We start from the raw sequence: 15,651 nt of genomic DNA on the forward strand, positions 1-15,651 counted from the left end.
TTGCTTGGTTCAGGGAGGGACAGCGAGAAAGAGGCCTGTTCTGTTAGCTGGAGTTTCCATTGAAGTGCTAACTGCTGGATCCTTTGAACCTCCAGCCTGGGAGGGTATTTATAACTAGCTGTTTGCGTGCTTAGAGGAACTGAGGCCCTGCCTTTCTGTAGTGTGGTTTAAGTGCCTTGCCCTTGGTGTGGGCTGAAAGGGCAGGCCTGGCTGAGTGTGGGGACTCATGCTCAGCTCCCCACGACCTTGTTCTCCTCCCCCTTCCCCTGTGAGGCCAGCGGCCCTTTCAGGGTTAATGTCTCTGCTTTGGAAGCAGGCGGGCAGTTTACACTCCTCCCTGGGCTGTACAAAAATACTTCCTTTGAAGTGTTGGGAGAAGCGGTGAAGGGTAAAACCTGGTGAAGAAGGAAACCTGGAGTGGGGCTTGAATGCACTTCTCTTCCAGGGAGCTTGCTGTGGGCCTGACCCCCACCCCCACCCCCCCACTGGCCTTCTCTGTAACCCACTGGGCTGGTTGGTTCTCCTCACAGATCTCACAGCTTCCAGCCTGGGTCGCTGCTGGCTTTCTCTGTGGATGTGTGTGTTTGTGTTTCAAGTCTCCACCAAAGGAGTATTTCTCAACAAGAGAGAGAGTTCGAATGCTGTGGCCCAGCTTGGCAGCAGGAATCCCTCTGACCACACTGCTCCCTGGGGCTGCTCTGGTGGGGGTGGTCCCCCCCCCGCCCCCCCGCCCCATGTGTGAAGCTGCAGTGTTTCCACTTGGTCCTAAGGCGGCCAGCCCTGCTCCTTGCCCCCTGCTGGCCTAGGAAAGCTGTCCTTGATCCCACCGCTGATTCCAGATCAGAGCATAGCAAGCCCAGAGGACCACTGGGCTTTCCAGCGGGACGTTCTGAGTTCTGACACTTGGGACTTCCCGAGACCCAGCATGATGCTCTGACTTCTCTTAACCTCGATTCCCTGGGAAAGTGGGGTGGGCTGTTCGTGCCATAAATTTGTTGTAAGGATCAGTGGAAATAAAGGGTTGGGGGCACCTTGAGAAAGTGCAAGACACTTCTCTAATGTAGGGCTTGCTGTTGAGCAGAAATGGCATTTGGGATAAAGGGGCCAAAGAGAAGAATGCCAGAGCAGAAATGAGACGGAACAAAGCTTGAATGTCTTCTTAATCCTTGAGTATTTGCAGCCGAGGAGGGGTCGGGGTGAGATGGGAGGAGAGGCAGCTGTTATATTCTGCAGAAGAATGCCAACCTGTTCTCCCCACACAGGGGGCCACACAAGTTCTTTCTGAACTGAGGTTTGCAGTCCCTCTTCGCTTGGAAATGCCCTTATCATATGGATTTCTTACATCCTGTTCCACTGCTCCTTAGCTCTCTTCGACCAGGGGTGAGGGCCACAGATTTAAAAGATCCCATGGTTAACATTTATTGCTGACTTGTGCCAGGCATTATGTGAAGAACCCAACATGAATGATCTCCTTTATTCCTCATAACAGCCCTATGCTGTGATGTGCCGTGGCCCCCCTTTTATAGATGAGGGAATGGAGGCTTGAAGACGGGAAATGACATACCCAGGGTCTCACTACTTGCTGATACAGGTATGGACACACAGACCCCATCAGGCTGATTATAGACCTCTTACCCTTAAGAGCTGTACGTTACAGTAAGTGATGGAAGATGATATTTACTTCTGTGCCTCAAACCTGGTGAGAAACTGTTTTCAGGGAAGGAAGCAGAACACGGAATGCTGTTCATTGTGACAGTATGTTCATGAGTTGACTCTTGGCTGATTGGTTATATTTAAATAAACATAAATGCTTTTTGCCTTGTGGTTTCTGACCAGGAACTTTTATAATTTTGAGCTCTCTGTGTTGCCTTTATAATATAAATGCTTTTTTCCCCTCTCATCTGGAAGGAGGGAAGATGGTTGAAGAGCTCTGTGATGGTGGCTTTCTTATAGTTGAAGATCTGTATGTTGTTGATCAATGGGTAGCCGGCACCTCTAGGAATCCTTAGTTGTAGGCTTGTCTTTCCCCAGCCTGGATCCAGACTTGGCACTTACTTCAAGGGACTTAACATCCCATCCTTGACCTTCCTCAGCCAGTGGGGGGAGGGAGGGAGGGAGCAAGTTGGGAGAGCCTGAGTGATTTGCCCCCAGTTGCACATGGGCCAGACCCTGGGCCAGAGTGGCAGTCCACTGGCCACATGCCTCCCCTTTTCACCTGAATTTCAAACAGGAGGGTAGATGAAAGGGATAGAAATGACAAGTCAGAGGAGTAGGAGGGTTCTCATTTGCAAATAGTTTTCTTTTGATCTTCACCCCTTTGTTAACACACACACACACACACACACACACACACCCAAAAAACCACAACCGGTAGCCTGAGCACATGGTTTGCTCTAGTTCATCAAGGGGCACTCATTTCTCTTTTATTTTTTTTTTTGTAATTTTTTTTTTTTTAAGATTTTATTTATTTATTTGACAGAGAGAGACACAGGGAGAGAGGGGAGAGAGGGAACACAAGCAGAGGGAGTGGGAGAGGGAGAAGCAGGCTTCCCACAGAGCAGGGAGCCCGATGCGGGGCTCGATCCCAGGACCCGGGATCATGACCTGAGCCGAAGGCAGACGCTTAACGACTGAGCCACCCAGGCGCCCCTCATTTCTCTTTTAGCAGGAAGCCCCCCCCCCCCCCCCCCCCTCCTTTTCGCTTAGGCCCCCACACCCTCTCCCCCCTTTTGCTCCTCGCCTCCCAGATGTCACCCTCCTCTTCACAAATCCTTAAGAGCCTTTTTTTTTTTTTTTTAATTCTTTATAGGATGGAGCCTAAGCCCTGCATGTATGTATGCATGTATGTATTTAAACCCTGTTTACCCTAATATTCTACAACCCTTGGCATTTTGCTCCCAGTACATCTTTGCAATTTGGTATCCTGCTGTAGAACCCCTCACTTCCTTCAAACAGGCTTTGGCCTTTATTTGTGTCTTTGCCTATATTCTGCCCACCTTTCAAGGCTGCCGCCTTCAGGAAGCTCTCCTGGACTGTTGCAGCGCATAGTTATCTCTGCTGCCTCTGAACTTGAAACAACCTGGTCTGGTCACTCATTTGGCTCTCATAATATGTTTTTTGTTGTTGTTGTTTAATTTGTAGGTGTGTCTGTCTCCTCACTAGGTTGTGAGCCTACTGAAGTCAGAGGCATGCCTTCTGAACTGCTTTGTAGCCCACCAGTACTTCATAGGGCCTAAGTCGGATGCTATGTAAAGGATCTGGGACTGAAATCCTACCATTTTTCTGTGAATAGGAACGAAAGACTTGATAAATGAGTTTCCAAAATGAAATGATTTAACAGATTTGTTAGGGTCTGTTGCTATGCCAGAATTAATGTACTTTTAAATCAGGAATTGAATGAATTTGGAAGTTTGTGTACATTTTTTCTAATTATGTGTGATCTTACAGGGAAATAGTCTATAGTGGGGATTTCTGACCTAGATCCCCTTCAAGACGAAAGCTAACAAATGCATGGATTTTAAACCTGCTGTTGTTGATATTTTGTTACCTAGTGAGCTGCCCTTTATTTTCAAGTTTTTATTTCAGTATTTTTAAAACTCCCAACTCATTTCTTGAATCTCTACTCACATTGTTACAACTGTGCTCTTCTCTTAAAAACATCTCCAATCTTTTGAGCTGTTATGATAATATATTTTGTTTCCTTGACCCCTTTTATGGTTTTGTGGTCGTGCCCTCAACTCTGCAGGGTTTAGGTGGGTTGTTGGTCTTCACTGGAATTTTTAGTCCCCCACCCCCACCCCAAGGTGGATCCACCTGCACAGGAAGGATTTATTTTCCCCTCTGTACCCTTTCCCTATCCTTTCCTCTGCCTTCTGGCCTTGAACACACCTAGCAGTCCTGGACCATGTCTCTTTCCCAGTTAACTCTTTTGTGCCCAATCCGTATGTGGCTTGTTCAGCTGCCTCTGTGGATGGAATCATGTTTGTGTCCCCACATACCATATCCTGCTTGGCTTTTTTTTTTTTCCATTTCTTACTTCCCTGTTAAATGTGTGGCAGAAGAGGTGGTGATATCACAAGGTTGCCGTTAGTAGCTCTCTGTTTTTAAGATATGGGGACAGGCGACTTACCCAAGGCCACCGGGCCGGTATGGAGCAAAATTGGCCTTGTGAGGCAGCCCAGGGATGTGGCATGCCCCATGATGGCCCCGCATGGTGGCATTGGGAGTCTAGTGGCTGGTCAAGTGACTCTAGCTCTGAGGGAAGTTGTCCAAATGAAGCAACCTGGAATGCTTACTCTAGCAGCCCTATCTAATCGGAGAGGAACAGATTTTGGGTGGGTTTGATATTTCCTCCAGGTTCAGCTGGGTGTGTATTTTTCTGGACAGATGGGCTCTCTAATATTCATGTATCTCTTAAACCGGTTTGAGGTCCCCAGATGATGAAGAAGCCCCAGCTTGGGGTAACACTTGATGCCCCTGCAGAGATTGCACTGGAGAAGGTGGCTCTGTGGGCCACAGGCTGTCTGGGTAGGTCCAGTACTGCCTGGGGGGCACGGTAGGAAAGGGAGTGTGCCCTTCCTTCACCCCATCCAGTGCCAAACTGCTTTTTTTCCTTCATAAATTAAAAGTCTGTGAGGAGTAAAACCTTTAAAAATAGCAAAGAGTTCCTTTCTTTTTCAATTCTTTTTTTTTTTTTTTAAGATTTTATTTATTCATTTAAGAGAGAGAGAGCACGAGCAGCAGGGAGAAGCGGACTCCCCGCTAAACAGGGAGCCAGGAAATCATGACCCGAGTGGCAGGCAGACGCCCAACCACCTGAGCCACCCAGGCCCCTCTTTTTCAGTTCTTATTATAGAAAATGTTACATGTGTTCACAAGTAGAGGGAACCACGTCTGCGGTGTACCTCTGCAGTCCCTGTCACCCAGTCACCATCACTCACTTTGAAAGTTGTCAACTCCTGGCCCCTCTCTTTTGATCTGCATCCTCACCGCCCCCCCCCTTGGTATTTTGAAGCAAAGGCGCCCCTATCATTTTTTTTTCCTATGAAGATTTCAGTAACTCTAAAAGATAGATTTTTCTTTAAAAACGTAATTCCAGTGCTCCTCCCACAAGAGGTTAATGTGAAGTTAAGGGTGTCCCCTCCAAAGGGACAGCCCCCCTTCCCCCCCTCCCCAACCTAAGTGATTGTGTACTTGAGCGCCCCAGCACGGGCAGCCTGGTCTGGGGGTTGGGTACTGGTCGACCTGGAGCTGGTGGGGGGACTGAGCGGGCTCCGGCCGGGCGATCCGGTCGTGGACGGTGGATCCCCGCGTGGGCGCCGCGCTGGGTTCGGCTTTGCCCGGGGCGGGAATCGCAGGATCAAAGGGCGCCGCGCACTCGGCGCTTCAAAGCGCCCCAGACGCCCGGATTGCTGCAGAGAATGAGAGCGCTCTGCTGATGTAATCGTAGCTTGTGAGACAGGTTCTTTTTTTTTTTTTTAATTTAAACAAAGACACCCCTGTTTGTTTGGAGAGGTGAAGCGTACGCTGCGCTGCGGAGGGCACGCGGCGTCTGGAGGGTTCCACTCCGGGCTGATGGGTCTCGGTAGGGCAGGAATGCTGCAAGTGGCTGGTGTTTTCCTAGATGGCCTTGCAGAGTTTCCCGTGAAAGGCAGACTGCTTCTGTTCAGAGCAGCCGATTTTCTTAGGGTGGTGGGGTCTGTTCCCAAGTGAGCCTCCGAAGATTTCGAAAGCGGCATCCTCTGGTGGGGAGTCAGGCTTTAGAGCACACCTGGGTGAAGCAGGTGAGGAGACCAACCGAAAAGTAGGCAAGGGGTCTGTCTGTATGTAGGCTACCTTTTGTCATTCCTGTCTCTGACTCTAGGAAGGAAGCTCATCTGTCCCTTGTGCAGTGGGTGTGAGGGGCTTGCGTGAGACTGGAGAGTAGGGCCATCCGACTGGGGGCTCCCCAAGAATATGGCTGAATGCTATGCCTCACCTGAAGATTCTCCAGCTTTTGTAAAAATTACATATGCATGGGGCACCTGGTTGGCTCAGTCAGTAGAGCATGCAGCTCTTGATCTCAGGGTTTTAAGTTCGAGCCCCATGTTGGGGGTAGAGATTACTTAAAAAAAAAAAAAAATCACAGACATGGGAACATTCAGAAAATCAGCCAACTTAAGCTGGTGCCCCTTCCTTTAGTAGTTTTTCGTATACACGCTGGTGAAACCCTGTGCCATATATACCTCCCTGAGTAAGATCATAGCCATATTCCATTTTCTTACTTAGTAAGAACTACAGACAAACAGCCACAGACAGAACAGCCCTCCAGTCTGAGCCAGCTTGTTAGCCCCGCACCAGAGTTCAGGATCAGTGGGGTCTGAGGCACTTAACCAGACTAAGTCATGGTAACTAAAGTTTACTTTGGCATCTTACAGCCATCCCAACCAAACCCAACAGGTGTAAAACCAGGTTTCTTTTTTTTCTCCCCAAATCTGTTTCTCTTGGGTTCTTGTCTGTTACTCAAGCTAAAAATTACCTGGTGTCGGGGCACCTGGGTGGCTCAGTGGGGCGCCTGGGTGGCTCAGTCGGTTAAGCGACTGCCTTCGGCTCAGGTCATGATCCTGGAGTCCCGGGATCGAGTCCCGCATCGGGCTCCCTGCTCGGCGGGGAGTCTGCTTCTCCCTCTGACCCTCCTCCGTCTCGTGCTCTCTGTCTCTCATTCTCTCTTGCAAATAAATAAATAAATAAAATCTTAAAAAAAAAAAAAATTACCTGGTGTCATTCTAAACTATCTGGCCTGGCTGGCCCCATGATGCCTCTGTCCATGCACGTTGAATTGTCTGCAAGCTCCTTGAGGGCAAGACTGGGAGATTTTCCCCTTTTTAAAAAAAATTACATATTCGATTCCCCCCATTTTCTATAAAAATGCTCCCCCCTATATTTTATTAAGAAAATTTTCAGACATACAGGAAAAGTGAAGGGATTTTACAGTGAACACCTAAACTCCTTTTTTTTTTTTTTTTGAGCACCTGTATTCTACCATTAATATTTTACTATACTTGCTGTATCATGTATCTGTCCTCTGTACATGTGGCTGATGTGTCTTTAATATTTGAAACCCGAGCACATATATTTCCTACACATGGTAGGCACTCAGGATGTTTTGATGGATGTGACAGTTTTTTGAGATTCCCTTTTTATTCTGTTTCTATCACATTTAGATCCAGCTCACTCACTGGCTCTTTCGCTCTGTTGGGAACAGCTCTTGGGATCTTGCTTCTTAATCAGGCACTCAAGGGAGGACTCAGGAGATTGCATGGCTAGTGGACCACCTGGGGTACAGAGTTTGCTTTAGAGACCCTGTTGTGTTTGAATGATTTCCTCCCTCTTATTTCCTGGAGCAGAGCCCATTGCCCTTCCTTCATCTTGTCCCTCCTTTGCCTTCTGGCAGTGTGACCTTCTGGCTGCAGTGAACATGGCCCATTTTGTTCAGAGACTGTAGGATTTTGTATAGTAAGGGGGCCACTGTAGAGTATGCAGGTAGCTGGTAAAGTGAAACTGCTGGTATGTTTTAAACAAGCTGGTTTGGAAAATCTGTAGTTTGAACAGTATTATGTTTTGGGTTTTTTCTTTTTTCCCAACTCAATAAAACAAGTCATATTTCTTTTTTTTTTTTTAAGATTTTATTTATTTATTTTAGAAAGAGAGAGAGCAGGAGCTGGGTGGGGGTGGATAGGAGCAGAGGGAGAGGGAGAGACAGATCTCAAGTAGACTCTGTGCTCAGCACTGAGCCGGACACAGACTTGATCCCCCAACCCTGCGATCATGACCTGAGCTAAAATCAAGAGTCGGACGCTTTTTTTTTTTTTTTTAAAGATTTTATTTATTTATTTGACAGAGAGATAGAGAGAGAGAACAAGTAGGCAGAGAGGCAGGCACAGGGAGAGGGAGAAGCAGGCTCCCCGCCGAGCAGGGAGCCCGATGCGGGGCTCGATCCGAGGACCCTGGGATCACGACCCGAGCCGAAGGCAGCCACTTAACCAACTGAGACACCCAGGCGCCCCAAGAGTTGGACGCTTAACTGACTGAGCTACCCAGGCGTCCCAACAAGTCATATTTCTTGAAATACCAGTATGAACTTGTGATTTGGGGGAAATTTCACTGGATTTGGCAAAATTAGCTTATAGATACTCTGACCGTTTCATAGACTGGCTTTAGCTCTCACTTGCACATCTGCTCAAGGGATTCCCAGAAGCCTATATTGACTTCTATGTAAAACAAATAGGTTTTGCAAAGTTGAGATGAACCACAAATTGTTGCGCTTAAACCCACTTCCCATGGACTCTTCTTTTGCTTTGCTTTTTATCCCCTTGTTAAGTTCATGTGTGTAAAGTCTTTTTGTTTTTAATTAGGTATATATGTATGTATACTCCACAACAACCCTGAGATCGAGTCACATGCTCTACCTGCTGAGCCAGGCAGGTGTCCCGTGTATAAAAACTTTTTGGAGTAGAAGCATTTTCTTCATTGTTGTAAACAGGAAATGGACAAGGCCTCCAAACTTAACTGATTCTTACCTGATTCTTTCTCTTCATAGAATAGGTGAGCTCTTCCTTCCTTGAGTGGCAATCATATTTTAGTTCCTTCCCTGCTTAAGGAGTTTGGGCTCAGACAGGTTTCTGTGTGTGTGTGTGGGTGTGTGTATGTTTGGAAGAATAACCTGTCTTCGCAGTACTCCCATGGTCTCCAGGGTGCCAGGAGGTCTGTGATGTGAGTTGTGTCGTGGGCCTATTGGCTGACTGTGCTTTTGATGCGGCTGTCCTGCCTATTCTATTTTGCTGTCACTGTAGAAGGCAGTGACACAGTTAACAATGAAGCTAAGACCACCATCTCCAGTTTGATTCTGTTTAGAGACCTTTTGTGTGTGTGTGTGTGTAGTCTACCTTCATGACCAGATGACAATTGTGAGTTGATTCCTGTCTCCCTACCCCCTTATCTTGGTCTGTATTTTGTTTCTACAGCTCTTTTATTTTGAAGTCTTTAAGCCCATAGAAAAGTTGAATGAATAGGTCAGTGTGTGGCAATATGTTAACAATTGCTCAATTTGTACTCTCTCACACATTGTGTGTGTGTGTGTGTGTGGGTGTGGGTGTATGTATTTCTCTGTTTTGGCTGACCATTTTAATATTTTTTTTTTTAAGATTTTATTTATTTGAGAGCGAGAATGAGAGATAGCATGAGAGGGAGGAAGGTTAGAGGGAGAAGCAGACCCCCCACTGAGCAGGGAGCCTGATGCGGGACTCGATCCCGGGACTCCAGGATCATGACCTGAGCCGAAGGCAGTCGCTTAACCAACTGAGCCACCCAGGCGCCCTGGCTGACCATTTTAAAATTGCCAGTATCGGGATGCCTAGGTGGCTCAGTCGTTAAGCGTCTGCCTTTGGCTCGGGTCATGATCCCAGGGTCCTGGGATTGAGCCCCACATCGGGCTCCCTGCTCCACGGGAAACCTGCTTCTCCCTCTCCCACTCCCCCTGCTTGTGTTCCCTCTCTAGCTGTCTCTCTCTCTCTCTCTGTCAAATAAATAAAATAAAATCTTTAAAAAAAATAAAAAAATAAAATAAAATTGCCAGTATCATGACATTTTATCCCTCAGTGCACCAGCATACATCTGCTAAGACTGAGGACATGCTCCTGACCACTGTACTATCATCACATCTATCAACTTGACACATTTAAATTTCACATTGTAATTGTCTCAGAAATGTCTTTAATAGCTGGCTTTTAAAAATCCAGGATCTATTCAAGATTCTTATATAGTATTTAACTTTTTAAAATTTTTATTTATTTTTATTTTTTTATTTTTTAAAGATTTTATTTATTTATTTGACAGAGAGAGAGACCGTGAGAGCAGGAACACAAGCAGGGGGAGTGGGAGAGGGAGAAGCAGGCTTCCTGCCGAGCAGGGAGCCCGATGTGGGGCTCGATCCCAGGACCCTGGGATCATGACCTGAGCCGAAGGCAGATGCTTAACGACTGAGCCACCCAGGCGCCCCGTATTTAACTTTTTTTTAAAAAAAGATTTAATTTATTTATTTTAGAGAGGGAATGCATGCACGCGAGTAGGGGGGAGGGGCAGAAGGAGAGGGAGAGGCAGAGAATCTCAAGCAGGTTCCCCACTGAGCGTGGAGCCCAAATTGGGGCTCAATCGCACGATCCGAGAGTTGGACACTTAACTGACTGAGCCACCCAGGTGCCCCAATATAGTATTTAACTTTTAAAATAGTTATGTTGTGTAGGTGCACATAGTGTGATGCTTAACCAGAAGCAACAGAAAGGAAAGGCTTCTCTCACAATCCTACTTCCACAGCAGACCAGTGTCACTCTTCCATCCCTTCTGGTGTTCTTTAAAAATGAAGCTTTGGACAGATTTTTTAGTTCATTTTTAGAACCATCCATGAGGTAATTGGAGGTATCATGGAATGTGAAAGAAAAAAAAAATGACCAAGACTGTTGTGCTGTTTTACCACATAAGCAAAAATTGTGGTCTTTGAAAATTCTTACTGAGAGATTTGGAGTATTATTAAGAATACCAGGAAGCCAGTGGCCTTTGAGTAATGTTTGAATCAAGAGGGAAGAAATCAGCTCTTCCTTTTATTTGTTCAAAGGCCGACTTTTTTGAAGATGGAACAGCATCTGTAGGTCTTGGGACTCCTTTTTCCTAGGTGGTTTCTCCATCTTGGCACTGTTGACGTTTGCAGCTGGGTAATTCTTGGTTGTGGAGGGCTGGCCTGTGCGTTTTTGGATGTTAAGCAAGCAGCCTAAGCCCCTGCCCACCAGATGACAGTAGCAAATTTCCCTCTCAGTTATGACAACTACAAATGTCTCCAAACATTGTCAAATGTCCGCTGGTTGAATGAGGCAGGGGAAGTCCCAAATTGCCCTTAGTTAAGAACCATTGCTCTAGAAACTCTTTAGGGTTAATTATTGAGTTGAGGTTGATTGTGCTTCTGATTAGTTCCTCTGGAGGGAGGTTTCCTATTATAATGACAGTTAAATTATTGTAAGCCCTGTCCCAGTTTGAGAGCTCAGAAATTTCTAGATGTTATTGGCCAAGGGATTGAGATCAGTTGGCGGATGACAATTGAATGTGTGCCTTTCATGATTTTCACATTTTAGTGGGAACCTTGTTATCTGATACTTTGGGACCTGCAGATGTTTGGGTAATTGAAAAAGGTCAGTTAAGTTGAAGCAGGGAATGATTAAAAAGGAAAGATAGTTTAAAATTATGTTTTAATTATAGCCTGTAAGCGGACATTCAAGCCCAGGCTTTTGTGAATGGGACCACTCATTTGTGCTCCTTAGAATCTTACTGTAGCCATACCCTTGATCTATCACTTAAAATTTACAGGTTTTTTTTTTTTTTTTTAAGTGATGTGTAAAACTTGTAAAGCTATTAGGAGAGTTCTAGAATTTTGCTTCTTCCCCCCCCATCTAGTCTTCAAAAGTTGCATTTAGTTCTTAGCCATTTTTAAAGTCGTTTGCCTTCATTTACTCTTTTTTTCCAAAGTATTTGACTTAGTTTTCCTAGGATAAAACTCTATTTTTTTTCTTTACATCATTTAAGATTTAGTTTGGTCACATGCTTAGAGCAGATAGAGTCGGCGGAAACAGATCTAGAAACACATATAGCTTAGCTGGTCGGAGCAGGGGTGTGTGGAGGTCCTAGACAGTGGTTTCCTGGCTAGGAGTCTGCAGTGGAAGCAGGCATCAGTTAGTGGTTAATTGGGCAGGTTTGTTAATAACCCCTACTTTATTCTGAGGTGCATGCAGAAGCTCCCAAAGGAAGGTGGTATGCTTTCTAAGTGTGTGTTGCTTTAGGAGTTGGAGGATCCGGGGCCCCAAACCTCAGGTTGCTCATTTGTCAAGTGGAAATGATAGTAGTGCTTATCTTAACTACTGGGCAGGTTATCCTGCAGGTCACACCCATTCACATAACAGGACATGCCTATGTAAATGTTCCATGGGACACTGGTATGTTATTAATGAGCCAGCTATTGCTGAGCCCCAGAATGGATCTGCTCTTCTGAGGATGTGTTGGCTGTCTCTTGCTCTTTGATCATAGAGCACTTAAACCTCACTGTGAGAGCTTTTGGTCAGATCAGGAAATGGAGGAGTGTATTCTGCTTAGTGCAAATTTATACCCATTCCTGTGGAAATAGCTTTGGGATTCTGCTGATGGGGAAGGCATATGGTATGGCTGGATCTTGTCATAGGTCTTACTTGAATGGAGATTGCTGGCTTCTCAGTGATGAACCCAGAGAGCAGGCCGGGCAGAGGGTGGGAGGACCAGGGGCTTGGCTGAAGTGTAAGAGGCAGCCTGGGTTCTCAGCACCATGCCTTTACCCCGGCTTCAGTGTGTATGCAAAGTAAGTGATTTGTGGACTGCACCACCCTAGAGGGAGAGAAGTAATGTGGCACATTTTAGTGTCTTCTGGAAAGTAAGACATTTTCTTTATTTTTGCCAGGATGCTGCTTGCATTCTTTCATCTGCAGGTTGACCAGTGGTGTCTGCCAGAGTCTTGTGCCATTGAGTGGTTAGATATATCTGGCGCTGATGTTCTTACCTTGAAGGACCCTTTGTTGTGGACCGCCCAGAGAAACTGGGCCTGTGTAACATGGAGCTGATCCAGTTGCTTTTTTCCCTTATTCCCTCGCCGCCCCCCAAGGAAGCCAGAATTGGCCCAGTAGATGAAGGTGTTACTTTGTGATTTCTTGTGTGACCTGAAGAAGACTGAAATGGAGTAGCAGTTTGCATCAGGGAAACCCTGGGATTACTGCACACATTCTGCTCTTAGGCCAGCATTAGTGTTTTGGCGTGGGAATTGACAGAGGGAAATAATCAAGGAGGCTGCTGCGTTGTTAGGGAACCCCATCAATCGATCCATGCCTGACACTCTCTTAGGCACTAGGGATACTGCAGTGGAAAAGTAAAAAATTCCTGCCCTCACGGAGCCCACACTGTACTGGGGAACCTAGCTCCCAGCACATTGTCATTCTGGAATCGGGGGGACTTTTGGGGCCCAGTTCTACAGAGCTAGACATGGAAAGAGAATGTGTGGTTGAGGAATCAGCTATGCTTTGGTCAAATGGCAAAATACAGGTGAGACTCCTGTGGTCAGAGAAGGCAGGAGGTGTGAAGGGGACACACCGAGACCTGGCTTTTCCTGATTCCTGCTGCCTTTGGAGTGAATGCAGAATGTCTGTGTTGCAGATGACCCGGTCGCCATTGGCATGCACAGAATCTCAGGCCAGTTGAAGGGTAGTAGCCACTTTGTGACACCAGGTCGTCGTGTGAGCATACTCGTAATCTGTCTCCAGGCTTCTCTGCCCTGCAGTCACACCAGCTGAGAGGCAAGACTGAACAGAGAAAGGGGGCTTTTGCAGCTGGAACCCCTAAAGCCTGGGCAGGGCTGACCTTGTGTTTCCTTAGATCCTTGTCTTGGGTGTCACTGGCTGTGATTTGTTCCCCTTAAGGAACCCTCATGGAAGAAAGTCGCCGAATATCTGTCCGCTCATCAGGAGCTCTGCAGCCTGCATCTGCAATATGCGTCCTCTCTGAGATACACTGTTCCTTCACTCCTCTCTTCCCCAACCTCCTTCCTGTCCCTCCCTCTGCCTTATAAAAGAGGAAAACTTTTAACTATATGGAGACAAAGATTGCCGAGGTTTATTAGAATGAAGTGTTGTGGGTGTGTTTTCCCCCTGTGATGGTGGCTGAATCTTCCAAAGTACATCATCTGACAGTTTAGAATATAGACTTTCTTCTCACGGCAAAGCTGTATTCTAATAGCTTGCAGTTTAAAAAATATGATCTAACCCCCCCCCCCAATTAATGCATTCTTCTCAATTATACCCTAAATCTACCCTGATCTTTCCTTTCTTCCTCTTAATCTCTGTAGAAATTATTGGAATCTATTTACTAAAAATTGGGGAATTGTACATTCTAGTTGTTAAAAAATGAATCCATTCAAGTTCAAGCAGTACGATAAGTAAAAGGAGTTTTAGGCGTTATTCTGTTAATTCAAAAAGAGCATTCCTGAGCCTGAGTGAGGCAGTCAGTGTTCCTGACGAGCTGGGGGCCCATTGAGCAAATGTCCGAGTCATCTGATGGGCATCATAACTATGAAGGAGTTAATGTTACCCCTGCCATGTTTAAATATTAACCAGAGGGCTTCCTCTGCCCTTGTCTGTTATCAACAATTACTTGGAACATTTTCTGGCAGTTGAGCTTTGTTTTTCCTCTGAGGAGATGCTGGGACAGGATGAGAATAGACATTAGGCCTCAACAAAGGAAGATTTTTGATTATGTCCAAAGAAACACTGGCCTTGTGGGCACATAGGGCTTGCCTTCTAAATAATATTAGGTAACCTCCTGTCAGCACTTCCCACCCCCCCAACACACATGCACGTGCATGCGTGCGTGTATACACACACACAGTTACCTGGATTGGGGGAGCAAGCAATAGTAATTATTTTATTGTGTAACAATGAATGGTACCTCTTCTCCTATTTGGGATATTCACTGAAGTCGCTTTGTGGAGACGGAGTGATGGCGAGGTGCAATTAAACACAGTCGAGTGCTTTCTGCTTAAGAAAGCAGAGGTATTAATGCTCTCCAGGTCACTCATATTTGGGGGGACAAATAAGGAGGGTACTGCTCTACTGCAGATGTGTTCATTTGGTTATTAACAAAAGGCTGGGTGACCCAGAAACTTAAACCCCGAGAAGAACAAAAGTACTTTCAGACTTACAAATGGGAAGATCTTGGAGGCTCTTGAATAGCTTCCCTGGAGTGCTTTCTTTGCTACCTAGCTGCTTGGGAGCTGTGGCATCTAATAGCTTCTCAGCCTAGAGGGCCCCATAAAATTTTAGCCTGTTTCTATATAGAGTGCTTTGGAGTGGCCATTTCTCTCTGCCTCTTACTTACTCTCAAATACCCTTTGGAAAAAGAGCTGATGAGGTGCATTGAGACTTGGCATCAAAAGCCATTCATTGATAGCTATCACTCACCCGTTCTGTACTGTTGGCCTTAAGTGTTGTTTAAAAAAAGAATTTGTTTCCAGGAATTACTCCTATAATGCAAGAAGACCTTCACGTTAAAGTCTGACCAGTGAAAAAGTATATAGATGAAAAAAAGTCCTCCCACTGTACTCTTCTTCCTGTAGATTCCCCTGTGACCAGCTAGGTGTCTGGTTTGTCTTTTCTGTGCATTTATCTGTGCACCCTGTTTCTAGACTGGCTGATCCAGGGCTTCTCGGAATAGAGCAGGATACACTAGGTGCACCATAGCCAAACCTCATTATGGTTTATGATTCAGATTAGGTGAAACAGGACACACTCCTGCATGTGATTAGGCATTTGTGGTGCTTATCTTAAGCCCCTGGGTTTCAGGCCTTCTATAAACTTCAGGCATTGCCCCACTTTCTGGATATGGCTGTCACGATTCTTGATTCTTCCTGTGTTGTTCTAATTGGGCTCTTCTAGAATGGAATTTTGGAATCTCTCAATTCCTTCAACCTCGGACATGAGCGTGCAGACCTTATCCCTAAAGGTGCCACTGTGAGAGCCCTACTCACATGATCTGCTCTGGCTGCACGGAGGATGCTCA

General features: G+C 46.1%; 1 protein-coding gene across 1 annotated transcript in view; it reads left to right on the top strand.

The window, feature by feature from the left end:
- The window catches only part of ZNRF3 (zinc and ring finger 3), a 153,097-nt gene that overhangs the window by 28,899 nt on the left and 108,547 nt on the right, over window positions 1-15,651 (top strand). The window lies entirely within an intron of this gene.

Source organism: Mirounga leonina, unplaced genomic scaffold, assembly GCF_011800145.1.
Source record: "Mirounga leonina isolate KUSES-001 unplaced genomic scaffold, KU_Mleo_1.0 Mir_171, whole genome shotgun sequence".
Classification (NCBI taxonomy): domain Eukaryota; kingdom Metazoa; phylum Chordata; class Mammalia; order Carnivora; family Phocidae; genus Mirounga; species Mirounga leonina.